Below are 15,622 nucleotides of genomic sequence, written 5' to 3'. Positions count from 1 at the left end.
TGCGGCAGCCACCGCTTCACCGCTACCGCAGCCACAACTCGCAGTTGCACCGCCTTTTAGGCACTACGATCCAGCGCAAGAATCTTGGACTGAATGGTCACGCCAGTTTAGATCCCATCCTCGTCGCCAATTATGTGTTGGCAAATGTGCCTACACCTTGTATGTTGCTAGAAGAGTGCACTGTCCTAACACAGGGATCTGCTGTCCTGAATATGTAGTGAGCTTAACAGTTGCGGCACGCAACGGAGGTTTGCCCAGTTGTTTGTACGTGTCGTGATTGAGCAATGAAACTGCAGCTCCGGTATCGAGCTGGAATGGTATGACCTTGCTATTAAAGTCCAAATCTACAAAAAGTTTATTGTCCTGCTGGCGACAAGAGCGACTGCCTCGTGCAATTTGAACTGACACTGGTACAGAATCACTTGCTAATTGACGTGATTTCCGGCGACGTCGACGCACACTTTTTGTGGGACGAACACAGTCACTGTTAGAGAAAGTGGCACTGGACGGGGTGGAAGTAACTACATGAATGTCCATGGGCGAAGGTCCACGAGCCTGAGTGTCCTTGGTTCGATTCCGGCGTGAAGCAAAGGGCCTGGAATGGTTGTGATTGTCTGATCTGAGCTTTTTCTGGCAAACACTTTGAACATGTCCTTTCCTATTACAGAAAAAGCAAATAGCTTGGCGTGACGGGCAATGTTCACGCGAATGTCTAGTAGCACACCGCGGGCATGATTTCACTGCATTTGTATGCTGGCGCGGCACACCTGGTTTAGAGCGTGGCGGCAGCTGTGCGGACGTGCGCGAGAGCAGTTGACCGGGCCGCGCAGCGCGCCCGGCGGGCCGATTAATGTTACACACTGCTGGCGAAGTTGCAAAAGATTCCTGAGCACAGTCAAGTGTGTCTTGTCTATCCAATATGTCTATCACTTGTTGAAGGGAGGGATTAACTAGTTTCAAAATTTGCTCCCGTATGCGAACATCAGAAACGTTCTGTGCAATTGCATCACGTACCATTGTATCTGAATAAGGAAGGCCACAGTCACATTCAAATGCACAGTCCCTTGTAAGGCCTTGCAAAGTTGCAACCCACTCCCTATTAGTTTGGCCGGCCGTACGTTTCGTACGAAAGAAAGTATACCTTTTTGCAACTACATTAACTGTTTCCTTGAAATAGGCGTCCAATACCGACAAAATTTCATCGTAGGACAGAGTCGCTACGTTGCGTCGGGGAAACAATTTCACTATCACACGGTACGTTTGCACGCCGACACAAGACAATAAGTGAGGCTGCCGCTCGTTACTTTGAATTCTGTAGGCGGCGAGATGAAATCCAAACTGGCGTGACCATTCAGTCCAAGATTCTTGCGCTGGATCGTAGTGCCTAAAAGGCGGTGCAACTGCGAGTTGTGGCTGCGGTAGCGGTGAAGCGGTGGCTGCCGCATTGGTTTGAATGGCACGTTGACCCTGGCCGAGCTGTCCAAGGGCATCCAATAACGCCTGCGTCTGCTGATTCTGCAAGCGATAAAATTCGGACAGTACATCTGGCGAAGCCATGACACAAGTAAATGTAAGCAATCAGAAAGAACACGTTTCCCTCGTCGCCAATGATGTGTTGGCAAATGTGCCAACACCTTGTAGATAGAGGAGGCCGAAAGAAAGGCACGCGTACACACACGCCGACTGGCGTGATTTCTGGAACAGGATAAGTAGTGAATTCTAATAAGAAAAGTATGCAGCTCCTCGAATACTTAACTTTTATTCTTGTTGGTTTACAACGTTCTTGATGAGACATTTCATACGATAACTATCAAACTATGTAAGGCTAATGGCGCCTTGCTAGGTAGTAGCCATGGACTTAGCTGAAGGCTATTCTAACTGTCTCTTGGCAAATGAGAGCAAAGGCTTCGTCCGTATAGTCGCTAGCAATGTCGTCCGTACAACTGGGGCGAGTGCTCGTCCGTATCTCGAGACCTGCCTTGTGGTGGCGCTCGGTCTGCGATCACACAGTGGCGACACGCGGGTCCGACATGTACTAAACGGACCGCGGCCGATTTAAGCTACCACCTAGCAAGTGTGGTGTCTGGCGGTGACACCACAGTGACAATGTAGCAAAAATAATACATTAACAGCTTGCCTTACAACATAAACTTATAAAACAACACGTTCCCACATACAAGTATGCACCACAAAATGTTCTGGAGAATGATGAATACAAATTATACTGGAACAGAACCATTATAACAGATAAAACAACACCACATAACAAACCTGACATCATACTCACAAATAAAAAGAAGAAATTAACACAACTAATCGAAATATCCATACCCAATACAACAAATATACAAAAGAAAACAGGAGAAAAAATTGAAAAATACATCCAACTGGCTGAGGAAGTCAAGGACATGTGGCATCAGGATAAAGTTGACATTATACCAATTATACTATCAACTACAGGAGTCGTACCACGCAATATCCACCTGTACATCAATGCAATACAGCTACATCCAAACTTATATATACAACTACAGAAATCCGTAATTATTGATACATGTTCAATCACCCGAAAGTTCCTAAATGCAATATAACATATACCGTACAGTTAAAAGGAAGTCACGCTTGATCAAGGTCCACGTCACTTTCCATTTTTGACCAGACATATTGTCTGAGAAAAGAAAGAATAACAATAATAATAGAGGCAGTAATGAATATATGAAATTTCAGGTATATTGGTCTTACTAACATTGTGTTAAGCAATTTCCTTGTTATGTTCTTGTGCAATCTGGGTAATGATATCTGTCAGAAATATATGGCAACCACACAGAAGGTATTGACTTTGGAGAAAAAGTTAACTAATCAGTTGAGGAGTGATGAATAATGTTGTGAGGTTAGTAGATGAGGTAGGAGAAATAAACCAGGAGTAGATAGAAATGTGAAATGTATGATTATTGTTTACAGTGTAACAGAAATATTAGTTTGCAGTTTAACAAAAGGAAAGCAACTGGAATGTGCCGAAAGCGAAACCACTTTGGTGACAGGTAAAGTTCTGATCTTAAGTACAATGATTTTGGATAATACAGAATTACTGAGTAGTTTGTTCCAGAGTTGTGTGGCTGAAATGAAGGAGTTGGAGACAGGTTTAACATTATACAGAGGTATAGCTAACATTCTGGATGTACATGATCTGGCGTTGCAGTTATGGAATGATGATAGATATTTGATATGCAAGGAGAAGTATTGATGACATTAATGACTAAGCACCGATGACAAAAGCTGAGTGTGTGAAAATCAAGTCGCTTGTTTGGTTGCACCCACCCTAAGTGAGAAAAGGAAATAATGAAGTGATCAAACAACCCAATAGTACATAAGTATTTATGGCTAGTTAGAGTTATCTGGTGTTTTCACTAGATAAAAGTAGAAGATAGGACTTACTTTTGTTTAATATGTAAGCTTTCTTGTATGCTGTGACAGTTTGTTCTTACCGGTGCTTGTACAAGATTGTGCGACGATATTTTATTTTCTGGTGGTGTAATTAGACGTGATGAAGTATCGGAGGAACTGTTTAATGAAGACGTTTGCTGATCAACTTCAGGTGGGATGTGAGGAAGACATGAGACTTTTTGGAATTTAGTTTAAAACCCACATTTTGTGCCCACTGGAATGTTGAACAGTGGTTGCCATCAGCAGCTTTCTTAGGGCTGGCATTTGAAACTGGATGTCATTAACAGTAATTAAAAGAATGTAGCACATATGAATTATCATTGATATGTAGTGAAAAAATCAGTGGACCCAGGATTGAAGCCTGGGGACTCTAGAGAGCACATGCTTCTGTGATGACTTATCTATATACAGATGACTCGTTGAATTTTTTTGGTACCTCGAATCACAGTACTTCACTGTTTGTGAAATTCAGCTGTTTCATTATCAAAGTAGTACAAAAAATAATTGAGCCTTACTGGGATCAAATAGTATTAAAATGGTTGCTTCACGCCTGTCCATGGCACTTATTGATGTTTTCATTCAATTAGATTAATTCAGCTGCCATTATGTTGTTGTTTTCAAAACCTAATTGATATTTATCATGGATGTTGTAAGATTTCGGATAGTCTATCAGTTGTTCAAGAATAACGTACTCCACTGCTTTTGGCACTGCGTGTAATATGTCGATTGGTCTGTAGTTGCTTGGTGATTTTGGGTGATCATTAACAATTTTTTTGTCCATGCTTCAGAGTATTCCTGCTTTATTTTACTAGTCCTTGAAAACCACAGCAAGTTGTGACAGTATTGTTGGTAATGCATTCATTCTAGCAGTCGAGCAAGATGGAACACGGGAATAGTGTGTGCCATTCACGAAAACCATCCAGGACTAAATGAAATAATTGACAGTCGAGCAAGATGGAACACGAGAATAGTATGTGCCATTTACGAAAACCATCCAGAACTAAATGAAAAAATTGACAGTCGGGACTCTAGTGCAACGACTACAAGAGAAGCCTGTCGTTTTACCCTCCTGCAGGGCTTTGCCTTCGTGCAACCCCTCCCACCCTCCCATTGGACAGGCTTTAGAGGAACAGTGATTGAACTATTGATGCATGTTTGTGGAAAGTGGCATCATTTATATTTGGACAATTACTATAACAGTGTAGAACCTGTGGAGTGTTTGCTTACAGAGAAAATTTGAGTTTGTGGAACACTGCAGCAAAATAGAGGAGTTCTGGAAAAGTTACAGAACACAAAACTAAATGCATTTAAAACTAAATATAACAACAAAAGAGGTGAAATACTCGCAAAATTATGGAGAGCATTTAAGATCGAAATAACACAAATGATTTCTGCCATACATAATTAATTTAGTTGAAACACAGAATTATGTAGAAAAACCAATTACACTATTCAGAAACCTGATAATGTATTGAATTATACTAAATACATGAAGGAAGTGGATTGAGTGCACCAATTCCTTGGTTACCGTCCTTGTATATAGGGCAGTAACTAAGGAATAGGAGAACTATAAAATGGTCAAAAAAAGTGGCCTCACACTTGTTTAATTGTGATTTATAAAGCGCATGCAATTAACGTTGAGTATAGATTTAAGTGTCAAGAAGCCTTTTCTGAAAGTATTTGTGTGGAGTGTAGCAAGGTGCAAGGTATGGAAGTGAAACAAGGATGATAAACAATTTAAACAAGTAGAGAAGTTCTTGAAATGTGATGTTACAGAAGAATGTTAAACATTAGGTGGGTAGATCACATAACTAATGAGTAGGTACTGAATTGAATTGGGAGAAAAGAAATTTGTGGCACAACCTGACTAGAAGAATGGATCTCTTGATAGGACACATTCTGAGACATCAAGGGATCACCAATTTAGTACTGGAGGAAGGTGTGGGGGTACAAATTGTAGAGAGAGACCAAGAGACGAATACAGTAAGCAGCTTCAGAAGGACATCGGTTGCAGTAGTTACTTGGAGATGAAAAGGCTTGCACAGAGTATAGTAACATGGGAGCTGCATCAAACCAGTCTTCAGGCTGAAGACCACAAAACATATAATGGATTCATATTGCATCAGCATTATGATGCAGGTAGCAAATATCTTTATTTTCATGACTTTTTACTGAAAATATGTGATACATGGATCAAGGATAATTCACCTGCTACTGAAGAGAAATTCGAGGTCACTACTACATCGCATGCTCCCAATTGTGATTCAATCAACAGATGTACCAGGCAGTTCAAGCTACACCAGCCAACACACATGTCCAAAACCAACCCATGAAGAGGACAAATGTGCCATGTATGTTAAAAAAATAGGACAACAAATTTAATGTGTAAGTCTTGTAGAGTCACATTACACCTCAGAGATTGTTTTGCTTCCTACAATTGAAAGGAGAAATACTAAAGATTCAAGAAAATTTCAGTAAATAAATATACAAACAAATAAATACAAACAAATCTTGCATTTGCTTACGCACAGTGAAACTTGTTTTTGTGCAGTACATTGGGATCACAAAAACATTGGAGTAAAGAAACTATTCAGAAATTTTATAAATAACTATAACAAATAATTGTTTACAGCGTAGTAAAGAAATGCAGCAGGGAGAGACCACATGAAAAAACCTGCACAAAATAAATAGTGCAAAGAAACTAGCATAGAAAAGGACCACTCAAAAACAGTTTTGACTGTATATCTTCCAAATTTTGGGAAAATAGAGGGACAGGTTTGAGATCTAATGGGAACTGATGATGACGTTAGTAAAACTCCCAAGAACTTTGACAAACTGCTGGCGACAAGCAACATGATTGGAGGCAGTCCTACCTGCACCGAACAAAAGAATACCGATGAGACATGCAGATGACACAGTTTTAAAATTTATTTGACTGATGGTTTTGTAATCTACCAACACCCTGATTGTTGGTGGGTTGCAATTCATGAGAATTCTTCATATGAATCTGTCTGAAATGATGCATATTAGCCCTGAATTATTATTAGAAAGTAAATTATTCCTGCCAGTTACAAACAACAGATGTAATGGAATGTGACTATTCAGTTTCAATTTAAAGTGCAAAGTGGAATTGTTCAGATTAATTTCTTCTCCACTTTCCAATGGTCTGCTTTTCCTTCAGTACAGTGTTACATTCCAGATATGCAGTTTCGTTATCATCTTCCATGAGACAACCTTATCCTAGAAATAAAGTTTTGGAGTAACATGTCACTTGGCTTTTGACATACTTTTTGCATTGTCAACCCTGAATATATCACGGAGATTATTGAGAAAATTCCCAAAGTTACATGACATGTTGTTGTCTAAGCTCTTCTTGATCAGCATTCCACCACATTCTTTAAAAAATCACAGCCACTCGAAACTGCACTGGCTAAATTGTACACAAAGTGTAATTTGATTATATAAATTGAAGAACATGCTAGTTGTATGGGTGAGGTGCTGATAATTATACGAGGCGTCTCACAGCTGTTATTACAGGCTTCTTCTAGGGGTTAAAGATGAAACTTAGTAAGTATTATTGTGGTAAGAGACCCTTGCCCAAAAATGTATCATTTGGATGTAAAGCAAGTTTCCAGATTGGATCACTTCCATATTTCCCACTTCATGATATGCACATAGCAGAGGCAACCATCTCTGACCTGTGTGCTCTACAGGAGCTGCTCCATTGGGCGACTTTGCTGTCTGTTGCACAAAGTGTATGTAAAAGTTTTTTTTGCATGTGGTCCTTGGTGAATAATTTTTGCTGCCGCCAAAACTCGTGCAAGAAGATCTTCCAACTGTACAGGAATCTCATATGCAAGACTATCCATATGACCCAACAAGAAAAATTCGAGAAGAGTTAAATCTGATGACCACGGTGGCCAAGGAGTTGGTCCACCTCGACCTCTCCACCTTCCACGGGATTTGCCTGAGATGTTCAGATGCCACATGTAAAATGTGTGAGTCCATTGGAACCACATGTTGGAACCACATCTGCTGACAGATTGAGGGTGGCAAACCTTCCAGTAACTCCACCAGTACCTCTTGCAGGAGTGTTGAGTATAAGGGACCTGTCACGCAGTGTGGAAGATCATGGATTGATAAGACGATCTTCTATGATACCATCCCAAACATTGAAACCAAACTGTTTCTGAAATGAATATGAAATTGTGGCATGAGGATTTTTTACATCCGAAATGTGGCTATTACGACAACTGAAGAAAGCTTCCCTGATAAAGTGAGCTTAAGGCATAAAAATAGCATGCTTTGGAAATTCAGTTGTGCATATACAGTGATGTAGAAACTACGTAAAAAAAATTGACACTTAGCAGAAAACATTCTGTCGGTGATAAGTGTGGAGTTGCTAGTCACACAGAACATGCCAGATGCTTGTTGAGTGATGCAAGTACCCAGCATGGGCAATGTTTTGAGTCCTTGGGCAGATTCTCTTCTGCCTGATGGGGGATGTCCTTCTCAAAGTTGAGAGTGCAGCATGTCTTTGGAAACAGGTTCCTTATTCAAACTTTATATATAAAGTCCCCTCTACAGCTTCTAGAAGTCCATAATATGAATTGTGAAACACTCATGTATAATTTCTTTGTGATTTATGATATCAGTGTGGTAAACATTGCTTTTCTTATGACTCTGATCACTCAGGCAATATTGCTTGGTCTGTCTGAATAAAGTTATATTAATTCCTTGAAAATGTATGTTGCAATTGATTCTCATGTCCAACTGTTTTAAATCTTGCATGACAGTTTTATGTTACGTATGCTGAACATTTTTGTTAATTTATTCTGTATCTTCTGTTTTCATTTCTGTAACATGTCTCACATTTGTGCAAATATCTGTATTTGCACATTTAAAAGTAAGTTTCATCTTGCAAAACATTTCAGACCACTTTCCCTATCCCACAGTTCTCTCAGTAAAACTTGCACCCACACTACATTTGACTGCATCCCCGTAACCAGACATGCCAAACTAGTCTTCGTCACTTATCAGCTTCCATCAGGTTGTCTATTGGTCATAAAAGTAACGAAAATGAACAGATGGCTATGAAACTAATGAAACCGAGTGAACGGGCTTGAATTTTGTTTTGTGTGTCACTCAGGTATGGTTCTAGAAGGGAATTACGTATTAGTGCTACCCAAGAATTGTTGTATCCAGCAGTCAATTTAATAAAAATTTTATAAAGATCCACCAAAACTCTTAAAAAGTCTTTGTTATCGGTAGGAGCTTTTATATCAATCTCTACAAGTCATGTTAGCACAGTCTCTGCTATTCCAGTGTGGAAGTTTGAGTGGCAGGTGCGGAGGGATAAATTGGAGTTGTGGCATTATTAACAAAGAGCTATAAGAGGTGTATACACATACCGGAAATGACGTGTAAACTGTAGCTCTGCCCAAGACAGTGCTGCCATTTAATGTTGTGCAGGCGTAATGTCAATTAGAACAGCTGTTTCTTTAATTCTATTCACTCTTTCTTCTATTTAAATCTCCTTAGAGGTTTTAGATGGTGAAATTTCAAGTTTTACTAAGAAATTTAACACTGCATCTCTTATTGTTAAATTTAACATTTGACATGACTTTACGAGAGCATGCTGAAAAGGAATGCGTCCGAATTATTTATGTAAAAACTCTTAAAACTTTTTAAATAAAACAATGTTACTAAAATTCAACATCTTTATTCTTCATGTCTGTGTATAAGCGGTCCTGTGCTGCTAGAGGGCTCCAAATTGTAGCGTGTAACACGGTGGCATGTAACGTAACTATGTCCATGTGTGAGAAACAGCTTACTGTAATCGAGTTTCGAATTTAAAGAGTTTGTCTACACATGGTGCACCATCTCCTTCACCAGAACAATGCCTGACCCCACACAAGCACTATGACGTGTGCAACAACCCATACAATTTTTATCTGTTTCTAAAACATAAAAAGAACCCCTATCATTTTGATAGTGAAGAAGTGATGCAAAGAGAGATGAGATGTTCCCGTCAACAAAGTCAAACATTGTGCAGTAATGGTGCCAACAAGCTGTCTCTCAATGGGAGAAATGTCTTCATTGCCAGGGTGAGTGTCTTGAAAAATAAATGTAGAGATGTGGAGAATAAGGATGTTTGTAATACTTAAAACTCTTTAAGAGTTTTCAAGTAAAAAGTTCAGAGGCAGTACTTTTCAGCAGGCCCTCAAAGTTTTGTAATTGTTATATTGTCTTGAGAAAAACTGGAAGTTTTCGCTTCATTAGTATATTAAACAACTTATATTTTAAGTGATGCAATGACAAACAGAACAGAATAGAATAGAATAGAAGTTAATTATCTCGTAACATACAATTTCAAGCCATTGACTTAATGTGCAGGAGACTCATCAAAACACTAAAACTGGTTTACAGTTTTCCTTATAATATCAGTTATATAATATATGGTGCTGAATAATTAATTAATTAAGCAATTAATAATTTTTTCAAAAGTAACAAACTTTTACAACTTAACAGTCCTAAGTACTTGCTTTCTCCTGCTCAAATTTTCAGGTTGTCATTTATGAATTCTGCTACTGAATAGTAATATTTTTGCACTAGTTTCTCGTATAAGTTTTTTTTTTCTAATTCTGAGTAGTTCTCATCCTTTCACTTTGTTATAAATTTTCATACCCACAATATGTGGAGTTCGGGCATCAAGTTTTAAACAGTGGGTGGGCAGCATACAGTTGTTTTGCTTTTTCAATGTTGTAATCCTGTTGAAAATGATTTGCTACAAATAAATTAGGATTACTATGAATAAAGATAATCTGGTCATAGATATATACTGAGGAAACACTTAATATACTTAGATTTTATAGGACTGGACGACATGATTTTCTTTGCCCTACATTGTCGATATTTCCAATGATGGTTTTCTGAAGTTTTAATATTCGACACATATGGTATGACTTACCCCAAAATACAATTCCATGCCTTATTACTGACTCGAAAAAGGAGTGATGTAGTGCTTTTCTTAAGTCCATACTTGCAGCATTGCACAATATCCTCTTTGCAAATGCTAGGCTATTTAATTTATTTGCAAGGTATATGTGTATATGTGAATCCCATGATAGATCTTTATCCAATCGCATTCCTGGAAATCCTGGTTTCTGTGACAGACCTGAATATCTTTTAATTTTGCTTGTTTTGTTTTAAAGTGCATTAACTGAGTGTTTTCCATGTTTAATTTTAACCCATTTAAGTCAAACCAGGTATCTAATTTTTCTAAAGTATTTAATGCAGTTTGGGGGATTTGGTCAGTACTGTTATTTTAATGATTACAGATATGCCATCTTCAAATAAAACTGAGTGACACTTACTGTTAAGCGGCAGATTGTTTATGTAAAGCAGAAACAGAATGAGACCTAAGACAGAAGCCGGCCGGAGTGGCCGAGCGGTTCTAGGCGCAGGTTCGAATCCTGCCTCGGGCATTGATGTGTGTGATGTCCTTAGGTTAGTTAGGTTTGAGAGTTCTAAGTTCTAGGGGACTGATGACCTCAGCAGTTAAGTCCCATAATGCTCAGAGCCATTTAAACAATTTTAACCTAAGACAGAACCTTGGGGTACTCAATGTGAAATAGTTTTCCATTCTGAAGTATAAGTTCCTCTCTCTTACGATATAACCACTCTTTGTCTTCGGTTGGTTATATAGGATTAAACTATTCTAATGCCGTGCCCCTAGTTCCATACTTTCCCAGTTTACAGAGTAGCAAGGAGTGATTCACACCATCAAAAGCCTTTGATAGGCCACAAAAAATTCCTGTGGCATGCAGTGAGTTGTCCAGGGACCAGCTAATTTTATCAACAAATTGATTTGTAGCAGATACTGTGGTTTTGGCTTTTTGAAATCCATATTGATTTTTTTGAGATTATTTTAAATTTTTCTATAAAATTTTGAATTTGTTTGGTGACTACCTTTTTAAATATTTTTGACAGTGATGGAAGAAGAGAGACTGGGCGATAGTTTGCCGTATGTTCTTTTGTGCCTTTTTTGAATAGTGGATTAACTGTTGTGTACTTCAGTGTGTTTGGAAAATAACCTTCTTGAGACTTTTGTTGGTAGCCCATCCCATCGTTTACTGGAGTAAAATCAGTGAAATTTACACTGAAACCTGATATTTGAATCAGATCGATGAATTTTGTTGATTTGTTGGCTTCACTGGCTAGATCTGCAGTATGTGATCAAAAGTATCTGGACACCTGGCTGAAAATGACTTAAAAGCTCATGGCACCCTCTGGAATTCAGTATAGTGTTAGCCCACCCTTAGCCTTGCTGACAGCTTCCACTCTCACAGGCATATGTTCAATAAGGTGCTGGAAGGTTTCCTGGGGAATGGCAGCCCATTCCTCATGGAGTGCTGCATTGAGGAGAAGTATTGATGTCGGTTGGTGAGGTGTGGCATGAAGTCAACGTTTCAAAACATCCCAAAGGTGTTCTATAGGATTCAGGTCAGGAGTCCATGCAGGCCAGCCCATTACAGAGATGTTATTGTCATGTAATGACTCTGCCACAGGCCGTGCATCATGAACAGGTGCTCGATCGTGTTGAAAGGTGCAATCGCCATCCCCAAATTGCTCTTCAACAGTGGGAAGCAAGAAGGTGCTTAAAACATCAATGTAGGCCTGTGCTGTAATAGTGCCATGCGAAACAACAAGGGGTGCAAGCCCCCTCCATGAAAATCACGACCAACCATAACTCCACTGCCTCCAAATTTTACTGCTGGCACTACACGGGCTTTCGGATGACATTCACTGGGCATTCACCATACCCACACCCTGGCATCAGATCGCCACAGTGTGTACTGTGATTCGTCATTCCACACAATGTTTTTCCACTGTTCAATCGTCCAATGTTTACACTCCTCACACCAAGCAATGCGTCATTTGGCATTTACTGACATGATGTGTGGCTTATGAGCAGCCGCTCGACCATGAAATCTAAGTTTTCTCACCTCCTGCCTAACTTTCGTAGTACTTGCATTGGATCCTGATGCAGTTTGGAATTCCTGTGTGATGGTCTGGATAGATGTCTGCCTATTAAACATTACGACCCTCTTCAACTGTCGGCAGTCTGTGTCAAGTCAACAGATAAGGTCATCCTGTACGCTTTTGTGCTGTACGTGTCCCTTAATATTTCCACTTCACTATCACATCGGTAACAGTAGATCTAGGAATGATTAGGCGTGTGGAAATCTCGCGTACAGATGTATGACTCAAGTGACACCCAATCACCTGACCACGTTCAAAGTCCGTGAGTTCCGAGGAGTGCCCCATTCTGCTCTCTCATGATCAGGTTGCGGATATGGAGTACCTGGCAGTAGCTTGCAGCACATTGCACCCAATATGAAAAATGTATGTTTTTGGAGGTGTCCGGATAGTTTTGATAACATAGTGTATGGTGAAAGCAGCAGTTGTTATAATTCTCTCTCTCTCTCTCTCTCTCTCTCTCTCTCTCTCTCTCTCTCTCTCTTTTTTCTTTTTTTATAGACACTATAATTTTCAACAAAAAAGTTTTGTTATTTGTGCACCTGGAATTCTATACACAGATAAAATTACGATATTTTGCTCCAGCACTATGCAGCAGCTTTGAAATATATATTTTTTTCATTAAGGGAATCAAAATCAAATCTTGCTCTGTATTCCGTTGATCTTTCTACAAGTATTACTCCTACAAAAACTACTGGCAACATAAAAGTTTTCAAGGTTATTTAAGATTTTGATACGACCCTTTGTAAGCCATTGTACATTCAAGCATACAACCTTGATATTTGGTATTTCTGACAAAATGATTTGCAAGTCGTTAAGTTTTGTTTCTCTGGCATTTGTATAGTTTGAAGTTAACCCATTTTTGTTCAAATACATTAAGAATGCATTGTTACTTTTTTGAATATTCCTAATGGCATTTGTTTTGAAATGCTGTTTGTGTATTTTCGTTTGAACTTCGTTATCAATTTTTACAACTCTATCTCTGCATACTAATTTCCCTTACTAAGTATGATCTTACAAATATCACTATACATATTGCTCTATTCCTATCCAAATGAACTCCACCATGGTGAAGTCCTGTACATAGTTACTGAGCGATACTCTTGTCATAACTCAAAGAAATGTAGCATCTGCTGGACCACAGAGCCCAGTTGGATCATCCCAGTAGTGATGAGAACAACTGAATGAAAACAATTGATTCAGCTGGCTGTTGGAAAACAGCTGACTCATCCAGTTGTAATTTTATGTATTGGTTGGACTATTCACTCACTCTTTTGAGTGAAACCAGTCTGTGGGAGCAACTGAATGAAAACGATCAATTCAGTTGGTTGAAGTTTTGCCTATTGGGTGGATTATTACGCATTCATTTCCTTAGAGTGAAATAAGTCTGTGGGAGCAGAAACATTACATTGTTTTGTCATTGTTAATTAATTATTGTTGACTGCACTTTGTCCTCCCATGTTATCACTGTTGTTGTTCTGATATTTGTATTTTATTGAGTTTTCATTAAGTAGCTTTCAGTTCAGTTTTTAGTCCATGTTTGTGAATAGGTAATTACTTAATACTGGACTTTGTGTCTGGATCAAAATGTCGAAACATTCAGTGTTGAGGGAATGGAAGCATGATTGAATAAAAAATGACCTTCAAGATAAATTCAATGCGATATACAGTATGTGCAGGTATAATTTATGTTCTGAAACAGTGTTAATGAAAGAAGTTCAAAGAAGATTAACAGACAATGGTAAGTATTTCTTCAACAACAACAAAACAAGTGACAATATATGCATAATAGGCAAATGATTAACCTCCCAACCAGTTAACCCCCCAAGCAATTAAAGAAATGTGTCTTATTTGGTTTCTGTTCATGTCGCTTCAGTGTTTACTGGAAGAGAATTATCGGTGACAGTGAAAACTAGCCAGAAGAGAGAGACAGATTGATATTGCCTGTCTCTAAAAAAGTTAGCAATGCTAGTCATGGTTCACATATAACTGAAAGGCTGAAACAGTATGTATGAGGGTGGAATGAAAAGTAATGCCTCCACCTTCGATAATTGGATTTGCATGGGGATATTTTAATAAATCAAATGCAGAAATAATCCTTAGAAGGTGATCTTTAATTACCAGTATTCACTTTCCGACATAATCACCAGCCAAATGGATACATTTCTGCCAATGATGAACAAGTTTTCTGAAGCCGTCTCAGAAGAAGTTGACTATCTGTTTCTGCATCCACAGTCTCACAGTTCTCTCAGCGTCTTCATCAGAAGCATAATGATGTCCCCGCAGATTGTCTTTCATTATTGGGAACAGATGGAAGTCAGACAATGCTAAATCTGTACTGTGTGGAGGATGCCATATGGTGGTGAGATTCAGTCTCTGAAGTTCTGCTGTGGTGGCACATGAAGTGTGTGGTGTGGCGTTGTCATGCTGCAGGAAAACATTTCCCTTTTCCTTTCGGACCCTTGTTAGCTGTCGTTTCAGCGTTCGCAGCATTGTGATGTGACACTCTGAATTTATTGTTGTTCCATGGTCAAAGAAATCAACATGAATAACACCATCTGCATCACAGAGCACTGTGGCCATGAGTTTTTCAGCTAAGGGCTGCATCTTGAATTTCTTTTTCTGGGCGAGTCTTTGTGTCAATATTCCATGGACTGACATTTCGTCTCTGGGCTGGAGCTGTAGAGAAGACGCTACGGAACAAGCCAGTACCTGCCACATACCAATGCTGCCAACTGCTGAAGAGTTACGAAGGTGGAAGCATTACTTTTCAGTCAACCCTCATAAGTGAAATCATTCAAACCCAGGGACAGAGTGAAAACATTCATATAACCACCACAGACTGTGTCAGTCAATTGTTTCGCATTAAGTGAAACAAATCAAACCAAGAGAGTGAGTGAAAATCATTCATGTAACAGACATGGCTACAGAGTCTTGTTTCATTTGACTGAAAAAAATGAAGAAATGAAAAAAAATAATTGACTGGCCAAGTCAGTTATCCCATGACTACATCCTGGGCAGCATGAGTTTTGCCAAACTCTGGAAATGGATACTTGCTGTCCAATACATCCTCTCAATTTACAACCTCCCCAGATTTAAAATAATAATTTAGACAACACTACCTTTTGCCGTTAAT

At 39.1% G+C, this 15,622-nt stretch overlaps 1 protein-coding gene across 1 annotated transcript in view; it reads left to right on the top strand.

The window, feature by feature from the left end:
• LOC126458438 (DNA polymerase alpha catalytic subunit) overlaps positions 1-15,622 on the top strand; it is a 263,548-nt gene that overhangs the window by 226,468 nt on the left and 21,458 nt on the right. The gene's annotated exons all lie outside the window — the stretch shown is intronic.

The sequence above is a fragment of the Schistocerca serialis genome, chromosome 2 (genome assembly GCF_023864345.2).
Source record: "Schistocerca serialis cubense isolate TAMUIC-IGC-003099 chromosome 2, iqSchSeri2.2, whole genome shotgun sequence".
Classification (NCBI taxonomy): domain Eukaryota; kingdom Metazoa; phylum Arthropoda; class Insecta; order Orthoptera; family Acrididae; genus Schistocerca; species Schistocerca serialis.
This window is presented reverse-complemented; position numbering and strand designations above follow the sequence as displayed.